This window comes from Eptatretus burgeri, chromosome 7 (genome assembly GCF_056783735.1).
Source record: "Eptatretus burgeri isolate ZD-2024b chromosome 7, Ebu_testis_v1, whole genome shotgun sequence".
Lineage (NCBI taxonomy): Eukaryota > Metazoa > Chordata > Myxini > Myxiniformes > Myxinidae > Eptatretus > Eptatretus burgeri.
In genome coordinates, this window is record NC_140967.1 from 72,877,775 (window position 1) to 72,890,274 (window position 12,500).

Genomic DNA, 12,500 nt, shown 5'->3' on the forward strand with positions numbered 1-12,500 from the left:
TAACCATCTCCCAATTTATAGTTTATCGATCTATTCGACGTCTTTATCAGCTTTGGTAGTTATGAAAACACTCGAACGAGAATAATAGCTACTTTGAAAAGTATGCTCTCGAGTACATTCATAAGTCATTGCAAAGTATAGTTTGTACACATTGACCTCAGAAGTGTAGATAGATGCAATTACACATTTGCGGCCAGAAGAGTTGGCTCACACCAAGTCCTTCTCAAGACTGTGCGGGGTAAGTATTCCATGAATACCATCGAGTTAATGTATAGATTCAATCATACCAATAAACCACACATTGAGAACCTCAAGCTCAACCTCAGACTCCTTGTTGTTTTTAATCAACCTATGGAGGAGTACTGATTTTGGGGGAGGGGGGGAGGAGAGGTGGTCCATGTACACATTTAACAGAAGAGCAACAAATCAATTACAGATCAGCAGAGAGTGATGCAGCTGCTGGCTGCCTGCAAGTGGGTGGGCGACTGAAGGACACAAGTAAAAGTATGAAAGTAAAAAGAACCAAAACACACTATAAGAGTGCTCAATCATGATTTGGGCCCGTCGTTCTGCGCGTCTTAGTATTTTCTGAACTGTTATCACTGAGTGTTCCATCATTATTGAATCGCTTGAAGTTCCTGAAACTACCATCTTTGCTTGACTTCTTTGGCCGGAAGATCCTGCTCGCATAGCAAAGAACCACCTGCTTTCGACACAAACCAGTCGCGTGATCGTTCGCGCCTCTCGGTTTGAAGTCATCCTATCAGATCGCCCCGTAATCCTGGGGCAATTTAGCCTGGCACATATGCAGTCCACCAAGACCCATACACGTTACAGCATCATCATGGTGGGATTCATTTTGCTCGGGTCCCTTCATGAAGAATGCCTTGCAAGTCGATTGAAGGAGAAATAAAATGTCGATGGGTTAAATGACTTTGGGCAAACATGCACCTGCAGCTGGGGCCCTGTGGTTAGCAATAACTGCTCAGTATATTCCTTTTGCAAATTCACATTTGTTGAAAAGCTAAAAGTTTTCTCACCCATAAACATTTTCTTATTTGTTCAACTAAAATTGAAAGCACACACCAATCATTTAAATTTCATTCAATGTAAATGCACGAATTTTTTTTACATCCTTTACAACTTCAAGAATGAAAGTTGGACGACTATGCAAGTTACATGTTCATATTCCATTGAGATAACTACAAAGTAAATGGGAAACATGACATCTACCTCCTTGTCTTCCAAGTCCTCTCTCTGCCCCAGGCAGACTTTAGGCAGCCAGTAAGTTGAGAATACACCGAGACTTCAACATTTTACAAAAAATAACTTCTTGTTGTGATGTGGCAAAGAAAATATGAGCAAAGATTCCACTTGGGCCTGGCATTGGGCACATCATGTTTCCCCACATTGACAGCGGACACAGTGCAACAGTGTTCCTTCAGTCTCGATAAATGGACAGCCTGCCAAGATAGGCGGTCGTTGGAAGTGGTAGCGGATGTGGCCCTCAAAAGGCTATAGCCGCAGGGGCTTTCAGAAAAAAAGTGCTCGGGGCCATTGTGCATCCCCGAAACTCCATGTGCAGTCCATTTTTCACCACGCTTTACAATTTATGGGGAAGAAAGCACTGTGGTGGGAGAAGAAATACCGAGCTGATAAGAATGGCAGCAACAGAGCAAAGGGAGTGCAGAGGTGGGTTGGGGTGCATACGAGGCGCTCCGATCTTATCACCTAAAAACAAGCCTTGGGAGCGGGGAAATGTGGTGCATAGAGAGCTGCTATTATTGTAGTACGTTTGCACATACGTTTCAGAGCCTGAGGCCTACTGTCCATGCTGGCAGCTATAGAGATCGAGAGCTGCAGAAGGCTCAACCTCATTGAGGAAATGTTAGAAGGCAGATGTTTATCGTACTAGGTCACCCGGCCGTCGTGAATATGGCTTCTGTCGGTTCCGTTTCACCTCATGACCAAAAACAAAAGTGTTTGCCTCCACCTTTCAACCCTTATACTCCTGCAGCCATTGTTGGGAAAAAGTTACGGATAGCTCTATAGGAGTCTGCCATTATCCCTTATCGCTGACACAAACTCATAAATTGCAATTTCTTCATACATTGTCTTTTGCCTTCCTGAAGTAGTATTGTTGAATGCTGAAAGTACTCCCGCATTTTATTCCTGAATCATTTCCTCATCATTGTTTATTTATTTGCTGAAACTGATAATGGAATGTGTTCTGCTCTCTTTGGTAGCAGGAACAATTAACTTCGAAACATTTTCAACATTTTTCCAACATCAGGGAATGGTGGGCGAGACGAGAATAATTAAAGCCACCTGGCTGCTCGGCAGGTTTGCACATCACATACTCACATTTCTGCCATGTATGAAAAACAAGTTTATCTGGTTTTGGGTCAATAACTATGCTCACAAAGCACAAAGAGAGGAAATTAAAGCTACGTGCCACCCGCCCTGACATTACGTCTAATGGCCAGATGTCCAACCGGCGGCACGCGATTTGACGCTGTGTGCTTTACCGTGGGATTCAAATCCCCAAATGGGGACTTCTGGATCGACTCTTCTGTCACATCTTGCCAAAGGAGAATTCACTCCAGTCAACTAAGTGGTGGAGGCAGCAAAACGTCCGGACGCCAGGGTTTTGTGGGTCAGGGGCAAGGTTTGATAGCAAAGGGTTGCTGGGGTGGGAGGAGGTCAAACTAGGCATATACAGGCTCGAAACATGCACTGCTAGGTTAATTTGGGTCGAACGCACCAACTACCACCAACTGTCAAGCCATTATCACCCATCGGTTTTGTTTTCCTGGGGTTGCACCACCAAAGTGCAATGTGCACGTGTGTGTGCAGATGCAATCTCAAGCTGCCAGGGAAGGGAATGAACAATGACCTTTTAAATGCCGGACAATTTTTTTTTTCATTCTGCATTTTTGTCCTTCATGACCTCTTTTTTTGTTTGCACTACATTTGCACAACAACTTTAATTTATGTATTGGGGATATTTACTTATTTATGCAAATCGGCATTGCCTGGTATTGCCTGGTCTGTTTTTTTTTTCTGAGGACCGAAAACACTTCCCTTATGTGATTTTAAATTAAATTAAAAAACAAAGGCATGATACTAGAGTGATTTTTAAAATATTTAAAAATAAAAATAAATCCCCAAAATATTCCAAGTTTTTTTTTCCAATTTTCTTTTACCTAAAACACTCCTCAGCACTCACTCCTGAACCTCTGGAATTTTGACGAAGTTCCGTTCAGTCATCTCTGAGAAAAATGGCGACACACACACACACACACACACACACACACACACACACACACACACACACACACACACACACACCTCTCTTGAAGGTATTGATGGCAAATTTGTACTGCCCCCCCCCCCCCCAATATTATATTCTTCATACCTCTCCTACATAAACTCTCCTTACTTCATACTCTTTCCACACTCTGTTAGCTTCCTTTATCTCTTAGATTATCCTCTGTTTTTCCTTTCCTCAAGTGAAGTGTTTTTTTTTTTGTCCTTCTCCTTCCAAGTACACCTATACAAAATATATACATTTTCCTTTCATTAAACAACCAATCAATGCACCTCCTCTATTTCAGCTCATCCATGAGCCTAGATTTGCGTTACAAAAATTAATGCAATTGCAAACAATTATATTGCAAGGGTGGTTCAAGGTTGATCTGAACCTTTGACACTGTCTGAATTTAGTGAGGCCTCGTTTATAATATTGTGTTCAGTTTTGGTCACCACATCTGAGGAAGGACATGGCTGCCACAAAGCAGGTGCAGCCCAGAGCTACAAGATTGATTCCAGGCCAAGCTAGACTAAGCTATGAGGAACGTTTGAAGGAGACAGGACTTTTTACATGAGAAAGGAGGTGATTACAAGGGGTTTTGATTGAGATGTTTAAGATAATGAAGGGTATGGACAAGATAGGTGCAGTGCAGGTTTTCAGCAGAGTGGACAGTCTTAGGATCAGTGGTCAGAGCCTGAGGGTGAAGAAGATGAGAATTAGGATAGTTTTAAGGCAGAGATCTTTCAGTCGGAAAGTGGATAATGCATGGAATGGTCTCCCCGGAAATGTAGTGGCAGTGGAGGGGGTGGATATGTTTACATTGAAATTGGATGGGTACCTGGATGCGTTGGAGATCGAGAGATACCAGGATATTGGCAAGAATGGTAGGTAGCTAGTGTGTGGATGGGTTGATGGATGCTGCAGTTGGAGCAGTGCAGGCATGATGGGCCGAATGGCTTCCTCCTGTGCCAAAGTTCTCTGTGTGTATTTTATTGAAGAAAATGTAAAAATAATAGTTTAAGGCTTAAATTATGTGCAATGATATTGTCTACCCTGAGTAAGTTATGCAGGAATGGACATCACTGGTGTTCAAAGCATTTGAGGGAACACCAAAATGGTGGTTATCATAGTCACGCGTGTTGTGCAACAGAGGCATATCATTAAATTCCTTGTGAAAGAGAGAACATCAAACTAACAGAGATTAAGATTGTTTCCAGAATTTGGTGATGCATCTCTTTCATGTAGCTGTCTGAACAGTAGCGCAGCGAATTAACTAAAATGGCTGTGAATTTGGGATTGATCTTGGGAATTCTCACATGCAACCAACTGATATCACTCAAGCAAACATCAAACGTTTTCAACAACTAATTTTGGAGAATCGCCGGCTTATTAAATGTGGAATTGTGGATGCATCAGATGCCAGTGTGGGAAGTGTAGAAGCAATCGTTCATTCTCTGTACTTTGTGTTCAATAAGATCGTTAGCAAAGCACCTCACATTTGATAAGGAAACTTTTTTGTACATTGCAAAGACCTTCTGGAATGCTACCAGATGGAAGAAGAGTTGAGCAATAAATTGTGATATTTAATGAGATCTATTGATCCATTGGTTGGCAGGATGGCCTACAGGTATACACACTCACCTCTAAGCTGTCAATCCTGGTTTTGAATCCCAACCCAGCTATAAACTGTCATCCTAGTGCTTCACAGGCAGGGTGATTCATCAATATGTGTGCTGTCCCTCAGGTGGACATTAAACTGGGCATCTGGTCTGCCGGCATTGATTGGTAGGAGTAGGCGAGCTATCGCCGACACTCTGGACAAATTCAAAATTCCTGCCATAACTCCTGCTGGTAGAGGGATGGCAAACTGCTCATCCTTCCACCATGACCGTTGCTTACGAAACTGCTTTGGCGGAACCAACGCTCTGTAATAGATTATGGTATATCATTCAATTAGTCATGCGTCCATAACTTCACGTCAGTGTTCAAGAAAGCAAGCATGGAGTGGAGTTGTTGTTGGTCCAATCTACCAAAATATTTCAGCTTATTCCATTAGCTGGAAAGCGAATAGCATTAGTGTTTAGGGACCTTAATGGTTTCATTCATTTGGGACTTTTTGAATGTGGGTAAACCATCAATGCCACCAATTACCAGACTCTGTGGTGTTATGGTTAGAGCATCCGATCTGAGCCTGGGAGTTTGGCTGTTCAAACTGAGTCGTACCAAAGACTTGAAAATGGTACATACTGCTTCCTTGCTTGAAGTTCAGTATTTAAAAGGATAATGCCATGGACAATCCCCATAGTTTTGCATCCATTGGGAGGAGGAAATTAGGAAATTCCCCTTGAATGTGGTGAGAAATGCGGTGCCATTGTTGTGTCGTCACTGGTTCTCAGAGTGCCCCGGGAAGTGATGGAACTTCCCCCAACTTAGTGGCCGTGTTTGTCTCGTCTGACAGTCCTATGTTGTCTTCTGTATTGATCTATATGTTCATGTGTGTGAGATATGTATTTGGCAGCTCCACAACAAGCCTTAGATCTTGTAAAAAAAAACAAACAACAAACTAAAAAAATTACTGAATTTATTTGTTACGCAATGAAATGAGAGAAGCAAAACACAGATATTGGCCACGTTCGTGACTTGACCATAGCAATAATTCCTGTTCTGGCAAGAAAATCAGCTTTTCATAGCTTGGTCGTGATGCCGGTTTCGAAAAGGCAAAATCTGAAGTTGACTCGTAGTCCCTTCCTTCAACATCACGTGCGACTGCTTGGAAGCCTTGATTGTTGCTCTTAACTCCAGTGAATGTATAACAATAACCAATGTCAATTAAAATGCCATTTTCATTGACTTGCAGTTAAAAGGATGAATTACAGTCAATGCTTGTTGAAACTTGAAATGGAGATTTTATTCCAGAAGGTGATTTTAAATTACAAGGTGATTGATGAAGCCTCACCTGTTTCATCTGCCGATATTTTGCTTACAAACTCGAGGCTCGTGGAAGAACGAGAACACAAAACTTAACGGAATATGAAGAACAGTAAGAAAGAGCTGGTACTCCAGGTGACCCACCTTTTGGGTCGTATGAGGAATACGTCTGAGTAATGTGAAAGATAAATCTTGAACGTGAAAAAAAAATTTTGTACAGAAGCCAAGTTACCAAGGTGGTTGCAATGGCAATAATATTCAGCCACTCACAGCCGTGATCTCATCAGGTTGAGATAATGGCATGAGGAATATATACATCTGCAATAAGAAATATCAAAATATTGAAAATATATACCAACATAAAACAGTGTGTATTTGTGTATTTATCTGTCCCCCTTCAGAAGGACATTTTGAGAAGAGTTTTAAAGGACAATCTTTTAACACGACTGTATATTTACTACGGTCTATTTTTTTCAGGATAAAAAAAATACTTGAAAAACATTTTTAAATGAAGAGTAATTGTGTCTCTTCCATTGGAAATGTAGACGGTGATTTTCAAACTGAGCCTCAAGGGCGGTGTGCAGAAATGTTTTGATAATAACAAGAAATACGAGGCACAAGGAGGTGACATCTGGAGGATGTCCAATAAATAAATAAGATATATGCACACCGGTCGCTGTCGTCCACCAGACGGCGGTCTCCTTGGGTTAGCCTGAGGCGGACCCTTCGGTGGGTGCCTGGAATGTCCTATCCTTAAGAGAGGATGATCACCTGTCTCTGTTATCATCTGAGCTCAAGCGTTTGGACGTTTGGACATCGGTATTGCACACTCTCTAAGGTTCGGAGACGTATTGCGGCGAGATAATGGTGGGTGGTTACACCTATTATGGGTCTGGTCGCTCTGACGGTTGCCATGCCCAAGGAGTTGTGTTGCTGTGTACAATAAACTGATTCCAATGATAATTGAGGAAACACCGGTCAACGAGCGTATTATGAGACAAAGGATTCGTCACTCCTTAGGTGTCATTTCCCTGGTCTCTGTTTATGCTCCGACTGAGGCGAGTGATCTCACTGTGAAGGACACGTTCTACGCCACGCTCGAGTCTGTGGTTGATCAGTGCCCCAGTCGAGATACTCTTCTGGTCTTGGGGGATTTCAATGCATCGACTGGAACTGATAGGGATGGTTATGAGGTGTGTTGGTCCCCATGGGTCAGGAACTATGAAGCAGAATAGCACTAAGTTCCTTGACTTTGCAATAAGTCATGGACTTAGGGTGGCTGGTTCATGGTTTCAGCACCCACAAGCTCATCGCTGGACTTAGTATTCCAACACTGGCGGTGTGGCAAAGGAGATTGACCATGTCCTCATTGACGGTCGTTGGAGGATGATCCAGAACTGCAGGGTCCACCGGAGTGCTCAGTTCCTCAAATCGGGCCACCGGCTTGTTGTAGCAACTCTTAAGTTGCACCTTAAATCCAGGAGAATGGTACCATCCCAGCCTGGGCTGGATGTTGGCAAGCTCAAGGATGAGAGGGAAGCTGAGGAGTTTGCAAACAAGCTGAGTGGAGATTTGGGGGGTCTGGGTGCTTTGGGAGGTCCTGAAGAGTTGTGGAGTGCCTTCAAGACCACCGTCCTTGATGTTGCCAGTGGATGTCTTGGAACTCACCAGAGGGCGAAGAAGGGACACTGGATTTTTCTCTCAAGGGACACTGGATGCCACTGAACAGTCGCAGGGCCAAGCTGAATGGTGGAGCTGAGCTGTTCAGGGAGCTGAGGCATAAAACTGTACGTGCGCTAAGGGTGGACAAGGAGGCCTATGTGCGAGGGATCTATGAGGGGGTAGAGCATCACCTGTGGTCAAATGATTCTTGTCCTGCTTACAGGGGAATTCGCGCATTACGTTCATCCAAGCCCATCCCTCGGTGTACTGCAGTTAGAGCAGAGGGTGGTAGGCTATTGACAGAGGAATCCGAAGTGAAGGCCCATTGGGCCGGTTACTTTGAGCGGTTGTACCAGGCTCATCCACCAGCTGTTGAGTTGGATGTCAGGGGTGTATCAATAACTGTTGCTGACCCTACAATCAACTGTGGTCCACCTTCGCTTGTGGAAACAGGCTGCGGTGAACCGGTTGAAATGGGGTAAAGCTCCAGGGATCTGTGGCATCCATGCTGAACTTCTCAAGGCTGGTGGAAATTCTGCACTCGTGTCATTGCATGCAGTTCAGTGCTCTGCCTGGAACACAGGCATCATCCCAACCGACTGGAAGAGGGGCCTTGTTGTCCCTCTCTGTAAAGGGAAGGGTGATCGCCAAGACTGCAACAACTACCGAGGGGTGATGCTGCTCTCAGTGCCGGGCAAGGTCTTTGCTCGGATAATTCTTGATATGGTTCACCACCATCTGCATGAGCATCAGCGTCCAGAGCAGTCAGGCTTTACACCAAAGAGGTCAACGATTGACCGTATCCTTGCTCTTCGGTTTCTCACCGAATGCAGATGAGAGCTTCAGCAGGGGCTGCTTGCAGCTTATGTTGATCTCTATAAAGCATTCGATTCAGTGAATCGGGATGCCCTCTGGAGGATTCTTGGTGTTCGTGGGGTGCCACCAAAACTGATCGATCTGATGTCTGAACTCTACTCTGGTACTGAGAGTGCTGTGAGATGTGGTGGTACCATCTCTGACTTATTTCCAGTTGTTACTGGAGTTCGTCAGGGGTGTGATCTGGCCCCCACACTTTTCAGCACTTGTATGGACTGGATTCTGGGGAGGATGTAGGAGAGATCAAGCTGCGGTGCATCGTTTGGGAATGTCAAGATCTCTGACCTTGATTTCGCAGATGATGCAGTCATCTTTGCAGAGACTTTAGATATCCTTTTGGGGGCCCTCGAGGTGCTGAATGAGGAGTCCGAGCCGCTGGGATTACGGGTTTCCTGGGTCAAAACTAAGATCCAGGCTTTCAATGACATCTTGGATGCTGCTGTCCTGTCTGTGCCTGTTTGTGGTGAGGATGTTGAGGTCGTGGAGAGATTCACTTTCCTTGGCAGTGATATTCATGTCTCTGCTGACTTTGAGTCAGAGGTCAATAGACGTCTGGGTCGGGCATGGGGAGTCATGGATTCACTGGATAATGGGATGTGGCGCTGCCGGTACCTGTGCGGGAGGATGAAAGTCCGAGCCTTCAGGTCCTTGGTGCTTCCAGTCTTCCTCTATGGATGTGAGACTTAGACTCTGACCAAGGATCTGAGATGGTGACTTAATTCCTTTGGTAACACGTCTCTTCGGAGAATCCTTGGCTATTGCTGGTCGGACTTTGTGTCCAACGAGCGGTTGCTGAGTGAAACTCAAATGAGATTTGTTTCCGCATGGTCCGTGAGAGTCAGCTGCGGCTGTGTGGACATGTGGCTCGTTTTCCTGACGCTGACCCTGCTCACCAGATTCTCTCAGCGAGGGAGTCTCGTGAGTGGAGGAGGCCAATGTGCCGACCACGTGCCTCGTGGTTGCAGCAGGTTGATCGGCATCTCAAGGAGATGGGGATGGGCCAGGCATCTGCCTGGGGGATGGCCAGACAGAGGCCCCTGGAGTATCGGCGGAAAGTGGACGCAGCGAAGCGCTGCTCTGGCGCATGCTCCCATACCTGACCTGACCTGACCTGTCGCTCGGCCGAGGCTTCGGACTTTGGCATGCTCACAAGGCTGTTTCGTCAAAACGAAAGGTTTAAGAAGATAAATAACATCGGATCACATATTTAAATGTAGTGTTTTAAAATAATGCTTTTTCTTCGTACAAAACATCAATTGTTCCAGTCTCCTTGAATATTTTGAATAACATAATTCCAACCCTTCATTTTTGATGGGCTTTTACACTGGTGTATCCATATTCTTCAATTACCACTGAAGATGGATGGATAATATGTTTTCACCCATCTTTGTCTGTCTGTTTGTCTGTGAACAAGATGTCTCAAAAGTTATCGATGGATTCAGACAAAACTTGGTGGACAGGTTGGATGTGTGACAACAACGAAGTGATTCGATTTTGGTGAAGATCCAGATCCGAATACGAGAAAGTTTAAAGTGATTCTTCACCATTGTGAGGTGAAGGCCTCAAAAAAAAAAAATATATATATATATATATATATATATATATATATATATATATATACATGTATATGTATATATATGTATATGTATATATATATATATATATATATATATATATATACACATATCACAAGATACCTCAAAGAGTGATGGATGGATTTGGACGAAACTTAGTGGATAGTTTGGTGTGGGACAACGGCCAATTGTTTCGATTTTGGTGACGATCCAGATCTGGATACAAAAGTGTTTTTTTTAATCTCGAAGTGATTCTTCACCATCGAAAGATAGGACCAAAAATTATATATAGCATGCTATCTCAAACAATTATGGATGGATTTGGATGGAACTTGTTGGATGAGTTCGGTGGGTGACAAAAATAAGCTGATTAGATTTTGGTTGAGGTCCAGATACAGATCCGGCATATTAGTGGGATACAAAATGTAAACTGTTCAGCCTGGCCGAGGTATGTGCTCTCCAGTGCCGTTGTAGTTGATTATATTTATTATTGATTGTCGCTTTGTCCGAACATGATAAATGAAGGGTGAATACATTTGAGAGAAAGATAGAATTTATGTGGACAGTCTGACTATGCTCTGGAGTGCATTACAACACTGTTGGGAAAAGATTGATTCAAACATAATCCATAAACTAATTGAATCAATCCCAAATGAAGTTGAGGCAGTTCTCAAGGCGAAACGGGGGTCACACTGATTATTGATTATACATAAAGACAGATCCTTAAGAGTTCATGGAAATCCCTTGAAAGTGCTTTTGGTTTAATATTCCAATTATTATCCCGACCCCCGAGGGAGGGAGCAAGATATTGTAATCGTCCGGTTTGTTTGTCTGTTTGTTTGTTTGTCTGTCTGTCTGTTAGAAACTTTACGGCAAAACGGCTTTAGCAAACACTATCAAATTTAATCCACAGGTGGACAATGAACCTTGGACGACCCCATTGACTTTTGGGTCCAATTGGATCAAAGGTCAAGGTCAAGGTCAAGGTCACAAAAAGATCAAAATCGTTTTTCGCTCATAACTTCGTCAAAAATGATCTGATTTACTTCAAACTAAGCTTATAGTGAACCTTATTCTATTTGTCACTTATAATCCTACCCATTCCTATAGTGAAAAATGAATATTTGTGAAGATCGGTAAGGTCCGAAGTTTTGGGGGTCATGGTTATCAGTCAAAATTACAAATTTTCCATTAAAACGAAAACATGGTTACGAAAATACAACTTTACGGGAAAACGGCTGGCTCAAACACTGTCAAATTGTATCCACAGGTGGGTAATGAACCTTGGATGACCCCATTAACCTTTGGGTCCAATTAGGTCAAAGGTCAAGGTCAGCTGAGTTCGCATTTTCATTATGTCTTCCTGATAGTGCTTATTATATGTAACCAATCAGAATGTTTATTGTTTTGTTTGCCTTTTCAATTATTCTGTTTATACACCTGTCTCTGTAATTCACTGTGTCTGCACATTCTAGTGATTACCAATGAGAACAACGAACATCCATTACATTCACAAATCGAATTATTGATAAATTCTTCAACTTTATTGCAAGGAATTTTTGTGTTCATTGTCACTGAAATGTACCAGCGAGAGCACCATCTGGTGTGATCATTTATCAAACTCCATGTAAAGTATTGTCATAGTGTATTTCCAACCTTATGAAGTATATGTTATAGTTTTCATTTGTCTTTTATGTACAATATTTTGGTATAGGCACACATTTGGTGTCCCTCATCCCAACACCTCGCGACTGGTGTCATAAACAATGCGAACTCAGCTAACATCAGTGATACGTTTTCATGATAACATCATAACGCAACTTGTCATGTATTGTTTTTCGTGATGTGCAACACACCAGAATTATCCTTCATAATAAATGGCATTTTAAAATGATATTTTTTCTGAAGCATTCCTTCTCGTTGATCGATATAATGATGTTCACCACGTTTCACTTCTGCTCTTCCGTATCTCTATCTCGAGGTATATAACAATACTATTCAATAGAGGCTTGGACAAATCCGTTTGCCCACATGGTATTATCAAAGACTCTATTTGGGAGATTTTTTAAGATGAATAAAATGTAAAAAAAAAAAAGACATGTTTGTTTGTCTTATTGTATGATGTAGTCTGATGTTTATTATCAAGT

General features: G+C 42.9%; 2 long non-coding RNA genes across 3 annotated transcripts in view; one reads left to right on the top strand and one right to left on the bottom strand.

Moving 5' to 3' along the window:
* The window catches only part of LOC147023530 (uncharacterized), an 84,877-nt gene extending 83,459 nt beyond the window's left edge, over window positions 1-1,418 (bottom strand). Inside the window, exon 1 of the long non-coding RNA XR_015060256.1 lies at window positions 1,234-1,418. This is a non-coding gene — a long non-coding RNA (uncharacterized LOC147023530). The remainder of the gene's footprint in view (window positions 1-1,233) is intronic.
* The window catches only part of LOC147023529 (uncharacterized), a 267,038-nt gene that overhangs the window by 112,563 nt on the left and 141,975 nt on the right, over window positions 1-12,500 (top strand). The gene's annotated exons all lie outside the window — the stretch shown is intronic.